The 14,284-nt window shown below is 45.8% G+C and overlaps 1 protein-coding gene across 24 annotated transcripts in view; it reads right to left on the bottom strand.

The window, feature by feature from the left end:
* The window catches only part of NCOA2 (nuclear receptor coactivator 2), a 129,077-nt gene extending 115,070 nt beyond the window's left edge, over positions 1 to 14,007 (bottom strand). For 4 of the 24 annotated variants that reach the window (XM_083450912.1, XM_083450911.1, XM_083450910.1 and 1 more), the window contains exons 1-2: positions 13,549 to 13,964; positions 599 to 678 (exon numbers count right to left, since the gene is read on the bottom strand). The gene's annotated coding sequence lies outside the window, so the exon portion shown is untranslated. Of the gene's footprint in view, positions 1 to 598; positions 679 to 8,156; positions 8,280 to 11,746; positions 12,461 to 13,548 lie in introns of those variants that run through there. The other 20 variants (XM_083450904.1, XM_083450922.1, XM_083450903.1 and 17 more) reach the window with 11 other exon arrangements.
* Between the last annotated feature and the right edge of the window lie 277 nt (positions 14,008 to 14,284).

Genomic DNA, 14,284 nt, shown 5'->3' with positions numbered 1-14,284 from the left:
TTTCTAAGGCCAGTTCAGATGCAATGAACAAGGCACTGTGTTTATTTGCTCTCACTTCTTGCATGCTCAGCTTTCCTTCCTCACCTTCCAATTTACTATCACATAATGGTTTGTCTACAAATGAGAATTTTAGATCATTGTTTAAACTGGTTTTACAATTCTGCTTTGCCCAGTTAGGATGCTAACAGCAAACGAAGGTCTGAAACTAAACTGGGAGTGAGGGAGGAGAATGCGTGCAAGTGCAGAGCTCATTTACATAGCATAAAATCATGGTTAGGAGTTACAGCTGGACCAACTAAGTGTGTGTGACCATACAAGAGGATTTCCATTACCCCAGACAGTTATAGGTGTGATCAAAGTGGATACAATCTTTCCCTCACCTTCTTATGGTGCTCTGACCTCTGATTAAATGTTTAGTGCATTTTAATCCAACAAATTTTCATGTACGAGGCCAAAATTTCAGCAATAAATAAATAAATAAAAACAGTAGCAGCTTTCTCAAAGAACAAAATGGATAGTTTATGGATACAATTACATAAAATTACATTTTCATTCATAAAATATCTATTTTAATATGCATTATTTAAAGACAACTTACCAAGACTCAATGAGGCAGTCAAATCAATAGCACAGGTTATGTGTCTGAAAGGTTCAATATTCAGATACATCTCAAGCATGCTATAAAACAAAAACAAACAAACTGTAAATATTCTCTATTTGCCACTGATTATGTCATTCATGCTAAAACAAAATCACTAGAGTATTTGGCATTCCCAGCTATTACAATTCCCTCAAGCATTTCTAAATAATTCTACTGTAACAATGTGGCTGTGTCCAGGCATCACACTAAAAAGTGTTTCAGCATTATGTGACTAAGCCTAGCCCTCCAAGTTGTACATTCCCCTTCTGCTGTCTTCCTCCTGCACCACTCAGAGGTGTAGTTCAGAAGCTTTCACTTCTACTTGCAGTTAACCGTGACTTGTCATGTTGTCCAAACTGCGAATTGTGGTTAATTTAAAATATTCTTGGTTTCAACAAGGCAGTTTATCTTAAAAAAACAAACCTTGAAAATTAACCATAGTTAGTTTTAATCACACCAGATAACACAAACTGCAGTTAAAAGAATGTGAAAGCAAAATGTTAACAACTACTAATCCTGGCTGTGCAAAAAGGGGAAGGAAGCCTGTACAACATCCGAACAAGACCCAAATGTTTGTTTAATGTACTCTATTTGCAGATCAGATGATCTAACCACAGAATTCTGCTGCTTGAAAATAGGGTTCAAGATACTCAACAATCTCCCCCCTCATTCTATCACACAGCTATACTGAATACAGTAAGCAAATGACTGAATATGCCACCCAAACCCTAGATATGTGTACTTAGACACACGTTCTACTGATGAAGTGAGTGAGCACGCACAGGATTGCAGGCCTGCCTCTGCTCAGAACATCTGAGTGACTCACCAAAACACAATGTTATTTATTCTGAAAAAGATAGAGACATCCTCCAGAATTCTGCAGGATTCAAATGCACACAGAGTTCTCACACAAGTAGGAATACAGTAGGATGCAAGGACTACTGAACAGTCTCTACCTCCATAAGCTCACTAGGCTGGGACATCTGCACTGATGTAAATTAAAGTAAGCTTTAGAGCAGAGATGGGGAAGCTACTGCCCGCCAAGTGTTGCTGGTCTACAATTTCAACCACCCCTGACCATTTGGTCATGCTGGATGGAGTTGACACGGCTTAGAATCCAACAACATCTGGACAATCACAAGTTCCCCCCATCTCTGCTTTAAAGAAAAAGCTAGCAGTCTTACTGTATCATTTTACAGCCACTAAATAGATCAAAATCCCAGCCCCCACCAAAACCTAGGCACAATCTTCACCATTACAGGACCAATTTACAACTTCACAAGCACAGTATGAAGTTTCAGAGTTAGAGTCGAACATATTCACTTTTTAAGTTCTTGCAAATTCTCACACTAACTTTTTGTGAATAACTTCACAAATTAAACATAGAATTCCAAGCCTTCTTCCCAAGAAAGGGTGTTACATTTCTTCAGTTTATGTAAACATCACATTTTCTACAAATTTATACTATATTTATGCTATAGTGTATACATATTTTACACACACACACACACACACACACACACACCCAAGTCAGTCCACCAACTCATTCTACACTGAAAGTTGAAAGGAGTAAGATGCAAGTATACTATTAGAAAAAGATTTAGACCTTTGACAAGTTGCTAAGTTGGACCATGAATATGTAGAATATATATTCCTACAAACTCCCAAATCCACACAAGAGATGGTTCTTCAGGGTAGGACTGTGAAGAATGAAATGTTTCTTTTTCAACCTCAATATCAAGTTTTAAAGCACTAGCATGTGCATGGATAGGTTGGGGAAGAGAATTACAAAGATTTTAAGCACTTTTATTGAACACCTTGGGATTTTCCTACCCCTGGCAAAAGGTCTTCCTGCACAGCTTGATTTCTACATGTCATTTTCACCCACCACTGAAATGGTTTTTACTCAGACCTAAACTAGGCACTGTGAGGACCAGTCATGTATACTATTACACCCTCCATTCTAACCATCACCATCCTGCATAAACAGGGAAATAAAATACTATTTTATTTCACAGCATTTATATGCTACCTGATTGTAATAAAACCTCAAAAAGGATATCTAGTATGGAACAGCAGGAAACAATTCTCTAGCACAGAACTGTCTATGAAAAAACACAGGAGAGCTAATAGATACAGAGGTAGATGGAGGCAACATGAACATCCTTAAGGATTTTACACCCAAAAGGTATCAATACCACAGACTGGAAACTCTTGACATAAGCTTCAAAGTAGAATGTCTGCATCCATGTGCTGTATGCGTGCTTACATTTGAAGACAAATCCAAGGGGTTCAGTTAGTGCGGAATGCAGCTGCCAGTTCAGCTGGATGGAATCACAAAACACCAATTCTAAAGGACTTACACTGACTGCATGTTCACTTCTAGGCCAAATTCAAGGTGATGGCCTATGAAGGAATGCCTTTCCCAGAACCAACCTGCCCTTGCCCCAATATCTTCAGAAGCAGCTCTTCTCTGCATACTACTGGTGGTGGTGGGTGCATATTACATTGTGATGCAAAAAAAAAAAAAGAAGCAACAGATTTATTTGTGGTGGCCCTGGTATTGGAATGCCCTTGCTCTAGTTCTAGTAGTATGCTTGGCACTGACACTATTATCATTTTGGTGCCAAATACAGACTCACCCGTTTGCCTGAGCATTTGCAATGTACAGTGGTACCCCGGGTTAAGAACTTAATTCGTTCTGGATGTCCGTTCTTAACCTGAAACTGTTCTTAACCTGAGGTACCACTTTAGCTAATGGGGCCTCCCGCTGCCGCCACACTGCTGCTGCGCGATTTCTGTTCTCATCCTGAAGCAAAGTTCTTAACCCGAGGTACTATTTCTGGGTTAGCGGAGTCTGTAACCTGAAGCTTCTGTAACCTGAAGCATCTGTAACCCGAGGTACCCCTGTATTGGTATATTTATTGTCCCAGGGTGAGGCGCCTGCTCCATAGTGGTAGTCAGCTAAGTTTTACTCAGTGCAAACACACTGAAATGAATGAACACAACTAAGCACAACAGGATTACTCTGGGTAAAATTTGGTTTAATATGTTTTTAAACTGCTATTGTTATTTACAGTTTATCATTTTATTTCAATATCAAGTTTGCTGTTTTTAGTTGACTTTTGGTTGTAAACTGTATGTTGCACTCCACCCTGGATAGGGCTTTGTACACCAAAGCCAGCACCTTGAATCTAGCCTGATAGCTAATTGGCAGCCAGTGCAATTCTTCAGCACCAATGTAATATGATGTGACTATTCCATCCCAGTGAGCACTCAAGCCTCTGCATTTTGCACCAGCTGCAGTTTCCAGGGCAACCCCAAGGACAGTCCCACATAGAGCACATTGCAGTAATCCAATCTGGAAGTTACCAGCACCTGGACAACAGGCTATCCTGATCACGAAACGGCCTCAGCTGTCTTATTAAGTCTGGTAAAAAGCACTACTAGATACTGAGGCCTAGAGAGATGGATCCAGGAGCACCAAGACTGCTATGGAAGTGAGTGACTTTGCCCTCAAAGTGCCTTGCAAACAAACAGCAACAGTCTTCCAAAAGATCTAAAATAGCCCTCAGAAAATACAAAAAGGTTCAACTGGACGACTTGAAGATGCAACAGAATCAAAGAATTGGGCCTTCTTCGTTGCCCTTATTGGCATGCAGAAAGACTCATGCAATAAATAAATAATTACAAGGATGGGGAACCTTTTCAAGCCTAAGGGCCACATTCCCTTCTGAACAACCTTCTGGGAGTCAATTGCCATTAGTGGACAGAGCCAAAGGCAAAAGTAAAGTGAATCCAAATTTTCCATATGTACAGTAGCTTAGTTTTTCCAAACATCCCTTCTCTATCCTCCATCCAGGCAAACAAGAAACATAATTCAAGGACACATTCCAGCCACACAAAAACATTCAAGGGTGGTGTGGAGCAGGGTCATATGAGCCGTGTTAGTAATGCAGATATATAAGCTAATCACTAAATGGCACCTTACTTAGGTTATGGGCACCACAATGGAATGTCTAAGCATCTTTTTTGTGGTGAATTTGCTTGGAAATAAGCCCCGTTGTGTCCAGTGGGGCTTTCTTATCCTCAAGTAAGTGCACCTAGGATTGCAGCTCATGTGGCAGCACAGACGCCAAGTCTGCTGCCATGTGAGCCAGCTAATTCACACGGCAGTGAGGAAGCACAAGCTACATATCTTTTGTTGTGGTGCTGCCACATGCAGCACCGCAGCACTAGCCAGCTAGATGGAGAGGTCAGTCATCAACCTGGTATCCAGAGATCTCCATGATTGCAAATGCACCTGGAACATTGGGAATTTTGAACACTGAGTATGCGGTGTGGCCGGGAAGGGGGTGTGGGCCAGGGACAGTCTTAAGGGACAGATAGAGAGGATTATAGAGCCAAATTGCGCTCCACCCCGAGTTCCTCACCACTGAACTATTGCTCTGCAGATAAACCATCGTTCCATTAGAGCAGCGATGGCCAAACTTGGCCCTCCAGCTGTTTTGGGACTACAACTCCCATCATCCCTAGCTAACAGGACCAGTGGTCAGGGATGGTGGGAACTGTAGTCCCAAAACCAAGTTACTGCATTAGAGGAAATGAAATCCCATCAAGAAAAGACTATCTTCTCAACTTCTGGATACAAGAATCACCTGCCAACAGGACCCATGTCACATCAAGATTCACCTTTAGCTTACTGGCCTCATGCCCTCATTCAACCCATTATTGCTTCCAGTCAGCAATGGAATTACACCGCTATCTTTCTCTTGCCTGGATACTTCATCAAAATAGTATCTGGTGGCCCTCTCACAAACTATGTGGTCAACACAGCAACAGCAACAGCTTCCTCCAAATAATCAGCAGTGGTTTTCACAGAGGAAGATGTATATTCAGTCCTCTACAGGAAACAGTTATTGCTGTTGTACAGGTGCACATCCTCCTTCATGCTGCTTGGTACAAAACTGTCCGTCCCCCCATCCCCCAGTAGTTCTAGACCTCAGTTCATTCTGTGTCTTCCTCTGAAAAAACAACCTTCTTTTCTACAAGTCCCACTTAAGAGTCAGGAGACCATGACTAGTAACCAATAGTGATCACAGTTGAAGAAACATATTAAAGAGCATACCCCTAACATTCAAATTAATCAGAGTTTTGCCATTGGCTTTGTTCTATGTTTTTATTTTGTTCATAGCCTCTTTATATCACCCATTAACAGAAAATTATCTAGGAAGTGCAATTTTTAAAAACCCCTCATAAGGTTTAAAAATGCAATACGAACATAAAAGCGAGTTCAAAAACCAGGGAAAAAATCAGAATAAAACAAGCCACAATGAAAAAGCAGTCTAAACCATTAAAGGCAATCAACTGAAAATCAAATGTATTCAAATGTTGCTGAAAGGACCACAATGTAGTATTGGACCTCTTTGGGCAGCTCCTCTTTGATGGGGTCATTCCACAATGAGGAACCACCATGCAAAAGGCCCTCTCCTTAGAAGCCACCTGCCTCAGCCTTATTTGGCAACAGCATCTACAGAAAGGCTGCCGAAGGTGATCTGAGGGTCCAGGTAGTACTTTGTTTATATTCACTAGATTTAATTATACGTAACAACATTACATTGTTGCCTTCAAGAGCAGCTTTTGCAGAATTATTTTAGGGGAACGAAGTTATCCAGAAAGGAGCAGAGCAAAAGCCATGCTGTATGTAAGTGAATCTCTACAGCAAAGTTCATATTAAGTCCTAAGTGTTTATGTACTAAAACTTTCCAGGTTACATTCAAAGATTTTTTTTTAATAGAAAACAAGCACTGCACTAAACAATGCCTGCAGGTTTGTATTTTCAGTAAATACCGTATTTTTCGCCCTATAGGACGCACTTTTTCCCCTCCAAAAATGAAGGGGAAATCTGGGTGCGTCCTATGGGGCGAATGCAGGCTTCGCGGACCTCTCCGCAAACAGCAGGAGCGCTCCCGCTGCTGGCGGAGAGGTGCCTGCATGCTGAAGCCTGCGCGCGCTGAGCTCAGCGCGCCCAGGCTTCGCGGACCTCTCCGCTAGCAGCGGGAGCGCTCCCGCTGCTGGCGGAGACGTGCCTGCATGCCGAAGCCTGCGCGCGCTGAGCTCAGCGCGCCCAGGCTTCGCGGACCTCTCCGCTAGCAGCGGGAGCGCTCCCGCTGCTGGCGGAGACGTGCCTGCATGCCGAAGCCTGCGCGCGCTGAGCTCAGCGCGCCCAGGCTTCGCGGACCTCTCCGCTAGCAGCGGGAGCGCTCCCGCTGCTGGCGGAGAGGTGCCTGCATGCCGAAGCCTGCGCGCGCTGAGCTCAGCGCGCCCAGGCTTCGCGGACCTCTCCGCTAGCAGCGGGAACGCTCCCGCTGCTGGCGGAGAGGTGCCTGCATGCCGAAGCCTGCGCGCGCTGAGCTCAGCGCGCCCAGGCTTCGCGGACCTCTCCGCTAGCAGCGGGAACGCTCCCGCTGCTGGCGGAGAGGTGCCTGCATGCCGAAACCTGCGCGCGCTGAGCTCAGCGCGCCCAGGCTTCGCGGACCTCTCCGCTAGCAGCGGGAGCGCTCCCGCTGCTGGCGGAGACGTGCCTGCATGCCGAAGCCTGCGCGCGCTGAGCTCAGCGCGCCCAGGCTTCGCGGACCTCTCCGCTAGCAGCGGGAACGCTCCCGCTGCTGGCGGAGAGGTGCCTGCATGCGGAAGCCTGCGCGCGCTGAGCTCAGCGCGCCCAGGCTTCGCGGACCTCTCCGCTAGCAGCGGGAGCGCTCCCGCTGCTGGCGGAGAGGTGCCTGCATGCCGAAGCCTCTGCGCGCTGAGCTCAGCGCGCCCAGGCTTCGCGGACCTCTCCGCTAGCAGCGGGAACGCTCCCGCTGCTGGCGGAGAGGTGCCTGCATGCGGAAGCCTGCGCGCGCTGAGCTCAGCGCGCCCAGGCTTCGCGGACCTCTCCGCTAGCAGCGGGAGCGCTCCCGCTGCTGCCGGAGAGGTGCCTGCATGCCGAAGCCTGCGCGCGCTGAGCTCAGCGCGTCCAGGCTTCGCGGACCTCTCCGCTAGCAGCGGGAGCCAGCACTGGGCTCCCACGGCTTGCAGAGAGCTGCCTGTTTGGGGGCTGGGGTCGGGGGAAGCTTGGGCTTCCCCAACCCCGCGCCTGGGGGGGAAATAATTTTTTTCCTTTATTTCCCCCCAAAAAAACTAGGTGCGCCTTATGGGACGGTGCGTCCTATAGGGCGAAAAATACGGTAAATACTAATCTTATTTTGTTTTTGAAAATGTGAAACAAATTGACAGTATCACACCTGTTTTTACTCCCTATTCACATTCCCAGTTATATGTTTCAAAGTTCACCATGTGATTTAATACACAAAGCGACTGACCCTCTAAGCTCAAGGAATGTTTGCATAATGTATACACTACTAACAAACAATTAATGATATAACTACTATACAGATAAGACAAAGCCAATATGAATCAGCCTATTTCCCACGTAGTCAGCATATGATACTACTAAGAACTTCACTTACATTACCTCACTGAAGGAGGAATGTTGTTTTAGAAGAATCAACACTGCACACACACCCTTACTAGCTTGCTACTTTAAGCTTCATTGTCCTTGCATCTTAAAGTCAAAGAACTCCTCTGTCAGATCAAAATCCCCAGGAGGAAAGAGAGCTCCATGCCCATCTGAAAGCGCACAATAGAGCCACAGCTGACAATGCGCATCTTTCTGCATATCTGCATATGTACAAGAGGTCCTTGCCTACCCCCATCACATTCCCTCTCACATTATAGAACTTGCTACTATCCAATATCATCAAACAGCATTTTTCATGGAATGAATAAAGAAAGGTGCAGTGGTGTGCTGCCTTTTAAGCAGTGTGTTGTGTAACTGCAACAATGTCTAATTAAAATGCATGGTGTGGATCAGATCAGGGTAGTTTTTAATAACGTATGAACACATATATGCAATGCATGCACATACAGAACAAAAATGTTCTCTGTTTTCCCCGTTTAATACCCAGGAAGTAGTAAATGTGTCTTTGAAGATTAAAATCTGGATTTGCTACAGGTCATACACACACCATGAAGTCAGTTTATTACTATTACTAGTGCTTTCCTTTAAAATAAGCAAAAACAATGAAATGAAAAGAACTTGCTACATACAAAATTAGATTTTAGGGTTTTGTTATGCTAAGTTGTCTTGAACACTATATGAAATAAAATTCACAAGCACAATCTCACACCAATTTACCGTATTTTTTGCACCATAACACTCACTTTTTTCCTCCTAAAAAGTAAGGGGAAATGTCTGTGCGTGTTATGGAGGGAATGCCTACGGATTTTCCTCCTCTAAAAACTACATGCGTGTTATGGTCGAGTGCGTGTTATAGAGCAAAAAATACAGTATTCAGTACACAAACTATTATTTAGAAATTAGTTCAGAACTTTTCAACTTTCCTTGCGGAATCTTCACAGCTCAGCTTTTAAAAATCTGAGTTATGTAGCCTCCCTGCCTGAGTTTCATTTTTGCATAGAACGTCAGCTTATGCCAACATGTCAGTGACATCATCAAGAAAAGGACAGAGAGCAGAAGACTGTGGGCATTGTAGTAGCAGCTGTCTTTCTAAAGAACTTTGCTATTTCTATGGAGCAACCTGTACTTTTTTTCTTTTTTTTTTACAGATGGGTATGCTTACTATCATTTTGAAATGTGGAAGCCAACTGGGGCAGTTTAAATCTAACAAAAAAATCTCAAACTTTTAAACAGTGTTCAAGATGAACCCACTTTAAATTTATTGTATAAATTCAATTTAGTAAACTTGTCAGAGATACTGCCTTTAAAAATTCTTTCCAGCCAAACATGATTAGCTCACCATGCTTTCAAGCATTATGTCTCTTAACTATTCAAAATTTAAAATGATTGAGTAATGATTACAGTAAGTTCTAAAATATATTAATAGAAGCAGAAAAAGATAACCACTCATGTATCTAATCTCTTAAATACAGTATACAGAGGGGAACATAATTTAATAGGATTTTTAAAGAATTACAAAAAATATTTATGATTCTGAAATTCTGTGATTTAAGATCTGTGCCTGAAACATTCTGACTTGTTATATAGAGCACTACCTTTGAAAGCAAAGTGTACATAAGGGGCTAGTAAACCCAACAAAGAGTTTTGAGGCACCTTAAACACTAACAAATTATTCTAACAGAAGTAACAGAATCCATTTCATGAGATGTATGTAGTACCTTCCTTTGGCAGGTTATATTTGCAGGGACTCGGTGGAAGAAAAATGGTAAAAGGTGGCATTATGGTAACAAAAAAGTCTGTGATAATTCAATTACAGCCAAAACTTATTTAAAACAAGAACAATGACTTCACAAATGTAGCAATCTCTGATAACACAGCCATCTTAGTATTGCTATGTAAATTAACATCAGAGGGACAAAAATCCATTGTCTCTATTCAGGCCCAAATGAACAAAACCTAACTTCCTTATAAATTATAATACAGCTGATTAATACTTGTCTCTTTTGAAAATAATAGAGCCATGTAGCTAATACACAAGCATCTTACCTACAATCACCCACCCAACAAGGTCAGTAATCTGTTGAAGGCTCCTCAACTGGGCAAAGGGAAATCTATCCTTGCCTTTGACTTCAATCCATGTATGTTAACTCAGAAGTCCCTAGAATTTCAGTGCAATTTACTTCCTGATAAAAGTTCATAGCATTGCAGTATAACAGTGGTACTAAGAAGCCCTGTTGAATTCAATGTGACTCCCATGTAAGTAAAGTTAGGACTGCAGCCTTGATCTACAAAGACACAGCTGGTAAGGGATAAGCTGAATTCAGTATAGTGATACTCATTATAATCAATACAACTGCATTTAAAACGAGCTGAACAAGAATATCGCCACCTGATTAAGTTTCTCTCTATTGAGTGATATTTTTTCAATTTTTCTATTATGAATTCTGCAACTGTGTTAAAAAAACATTGTGTAAGATACAAGCAGTGATTATTGTCTTCTACTAATTTATCAATAGTCTCATATGCTATATGGGATTTTACCACTGACCAAATCTGAGGTGTTACATCTGATGTCCAACATAAATATTCAGTAAGAGGACCATGAATAGTTTTATCCTACTGAAATTATAAATGAGTGTCTAAAACCATACTTATTTAACCTATATATCCTTCCTTTTATTTGAAAATCTAAATGCAACTAAACCAAAATTATAAGATCTATATTATGTAATTATATTGCAATGTTAGTCCTACTAAGAGTAGAACAAATGAAATTAAAGAATGCAACTTAATCATGCCCACTAACTTCAATAGGCTTACTGTGGTACCTCGGGATGCGAACAGGATCCGTTCCGGAGCCCCGTTCGCATCCTGAACAGAACATAAGACGCGACAGCGCATCTGCACATGCTGAGTTTCACTGCTTCTGCGCATGAAGTAATTTTGACCGTCTGTGCATGCACGAGCGGCGAAACCCGGAAGTAACGTGCTCTGTTACTTCCAGGTCCCCGCAGAGTGCAACCCGAAAATACTTATCCTGAAGTGTATTTATCCTGAGGTATGACTGTATATTGAGTAGCACTGGATACAACCCATAATCCTGCAAAAGAACTGTAATTTGAGTGTTAAAATTTGAGAAATGGCTGTTAACAAATTGGTTTGTCTATGGTGTAGATATGTCTGAAGGGTCTTTTTTTATTATTATTAAATTTTTAAACTGTCCTTCATCCAAAGATCACAGGACAGTTCACAACCCAGCAGTTCTGTATGAAAAAAGTCATGTCGAAAAGGAACATCTCTGAAGTGGACAGCTGAGAAACCAGTGCTTCCCAAGACTCTAGCTATCAAAACATTTCTTATGGAAAGGACCTGTTATGTGATTAACAGGCAAAGAAGCCAGGTACATTTCCTTTTATTTTTCTTGCCACCTTGCACACACATTTCATGCATATTTCATACATCAGTATCAGCTCCGAATGAGCGCCGGGTTGATTACAGAACATATCAAGTATGGTGCAGAAGAAAACACAGATGACACGGGAAGAAAAGTCAAAGTTGCCAAGACAACCAATAACCCTGGATACCTTTGCAACAGTACTGTTGTGAGCAGGAGCCACGACTACAAGAGCTTCTGCTCCTAAAGAAAAGAAAAGAAAAGAAAACGCCATTACTGTGCAAGAGATGAAATCTCTGGCGTCGCCAGACTGAACCTCGCCAGTTAAAAAGCTGGGGCAGGATTCTCGGGGAAGGTGGAGAAGACATGTGGGGGGAGAAATAAGAGCATGCTGCCTGCGTCGGATACACACTCGCAGCCTCCCCTTACACAAGGGTAGCAGCTCAGGGAGCAGGTGGAGAGGGGATTAGACGCACACCCTCCGCGCTACACGGCGGAGGAAGGGGGAGGGAGGAGGACAAGGCCATTCTCCATGTACAAAGCGGGAGGGGGAGAAGCAGAAATGCGCGCCTCTCTCCCAGCCCCACATTCAACAACAAGAAGAGTCCTCGCAGAAAGGAAGGGGGAGAGGCCCGTCGCCCCCCCACCGCCACCCTCCCATTCATAGCCACACACTCGGCGGCGTCAGGCTGCGACGCTGGGTCCCCGGGGACCGAGGCGCGTAGCAACCCCAACACCCAGAAGCCCGCGACTAGGCCTCCGCCCTGAGAGGCCGGCACCAGCCGAGCGAGTCCCGCACGAGCACCAAGGCGCCGCTGGGGCCGCCGCCGCCAGGGTCCCCTCCCCCCACCCAGCCAGGCGCACGGCAGCGGCAATGCGGCTCCCTAGGCTGCGCTCTCACCCAGCAGCGGGCGGGCGGGCGGGCAGGCAGGGCCTAGTCGGGTCCCCCGGGAAGGGGGGACTTCGAGGGCCGCGCGCGCACACAAAAGTTGGGAGAAGTTAAAAGCCCGTCGCTAGCGGCCGCGGAGGAGGGAGAGAGAGAGGAGGCGACACCGCCGTCCCGTCACTCCACCCACCCACCCCAAATCTCGATTCCTTCCGAGGCGATTGTCAGGCAGGCGCTCCGCGCAACTCACTCGGTCGGAGCAATCGTTTTTCTCCACAGAAAAAACGACTGGGTCTTGCCACACGGTTCTCCCCCCGCTCCGAAGAAGAAGCCACACGGCATTCTCGCCTGGAGAACAGGAGAGACAGTCCCTCTCCCGTCTCTCCCCCCCCCCCGCCACCCCCATTGTCAGCCACGCAGCTGCCACCCCTTCATCAGTCCTTTCTATCGAGGAACGACCCTCCTCCATGCCGAGGAGAGAGGAGGGGGAAGCAAGTCCGCCTTCTCCATTAACACCCCCTTCCACTTCGCTGCCAGCACCCCGCTTTCCCCTTTTAGACAGCTCTGCTCTTCTCCCACCCATTTAACCAAGGCGCCCCCTTTCCTTCACAAGAAATCGGGGGGGGGGTCGGGGGATGTGGGTGGAAATCCCCAACTTCAAATGCATTATTACCCCCCCTTTTTTTACTTTCACCTCCATGCAGATTTCGGGGTGCGACAGAAAACAGGAGGTGTAGCCACACACCCGCCGCCGACACCACTCATAAAAGAACACCAGACACCCAGGCTGACACCTCTCTCGCTTTTCGTCTCGGGAGAGAATAAAACCTCCACAACTTGCCTTTTTTTTGCGGGGAGGGGGGTGATGGGGGGCAAGAAAAGTCTCGCGGACACCCCCCTTTTTTTTCTCCCTCGCCCCCGAAGTTCTCAAGGCAGCGGCTCCAGACGCTAAGCAGCCATCCCCAGCAGCGCGCCACACAACCAGGGTTATTATACAACACACACACACACAACCGGGGAGGGACCCCCTCGGCCAGCCCCTTCCCCAGCCTCTCCCGCCGCGAAAGGGACCCCGCGGCGAGGGGCGCGAGGGTGGCTTCCCTTACCGAGGTCAGCAATGTCTCCGGCTGCCGTCGCCCAGGCTGCTGCCAGCGCTGACCTTCGCTTTGTAAGAGGAAGCTGGAGCTGCTGAGTCCTCCGCGGCCGCCATGTTCCCGTTTTAATCACTGGCTGCTTGTTTATTTCAATGGGGACCCTCCCACAGCTCACTCTCCTCCTCCTCCTCCTCCTCTCCGCAAAGCTACCCAGAGAGAGGAGGGACTGGGAGGGCCGAGGAGACGGAGAGGGAGAGCAGGGCCGCCGCCGCCGCCGCCGCCGCCGCCACTCCCTTCCCTTCACCAGGCGCAAAAGTGGCCTCGGAGGCGAGTCCTTTCGCTCGGCAGGGAGGCAGGGCGCGCACACACCAAGGCACGCTCCCGCACCACTGCTTACTACCGGTGTGCGGGAGCGGAGAGGAAACTTCCTTCGCCGCCTGCGAGGCTGCGTTCTCGCCCTGCAGCCGAAGACAAATGAGCTCGGCCGAGCGTCAGCTTGCAAAGGGGGTGGGGTGGCGGCTGGGGGAAGCAGCCTTGCTAACCCAGCGCAGGATTTGGGAATGTTGCCATTGTGCCATTAACAGAGAGGGAAGAAGGAATCGCTCGAATCTGATTTCTTTTCTTTTGTTGTCGAAAAGAAAGGAAGCGAGGAAGCATCCGTGCGCCACCTACGCTGGCGATTATTAATATTAGTAGTAGTAGTAGTGTAGTAGTATTAATGTAGGTCTGACGATGGAATGCTTTGGCA

The sequence above is a fragment of the Podarcis tiliguerta genome (assembly GCF_965153285.1).
Source record: "Podarcis tiliguerta genome assembly, chromosome: 7".
Taxonomy (NCBI): Eukaryota; Metazoa; Chordata; class Lepidosauria; order Squamata; family Lacertidae; genus Podarcis; species Podarcis tiliguerta.
The sequence above is the reverse complement of the archived record's forward strand: the minus strand, read 5'-3'. Positions and strand labels throughout refer to the sequence as shown.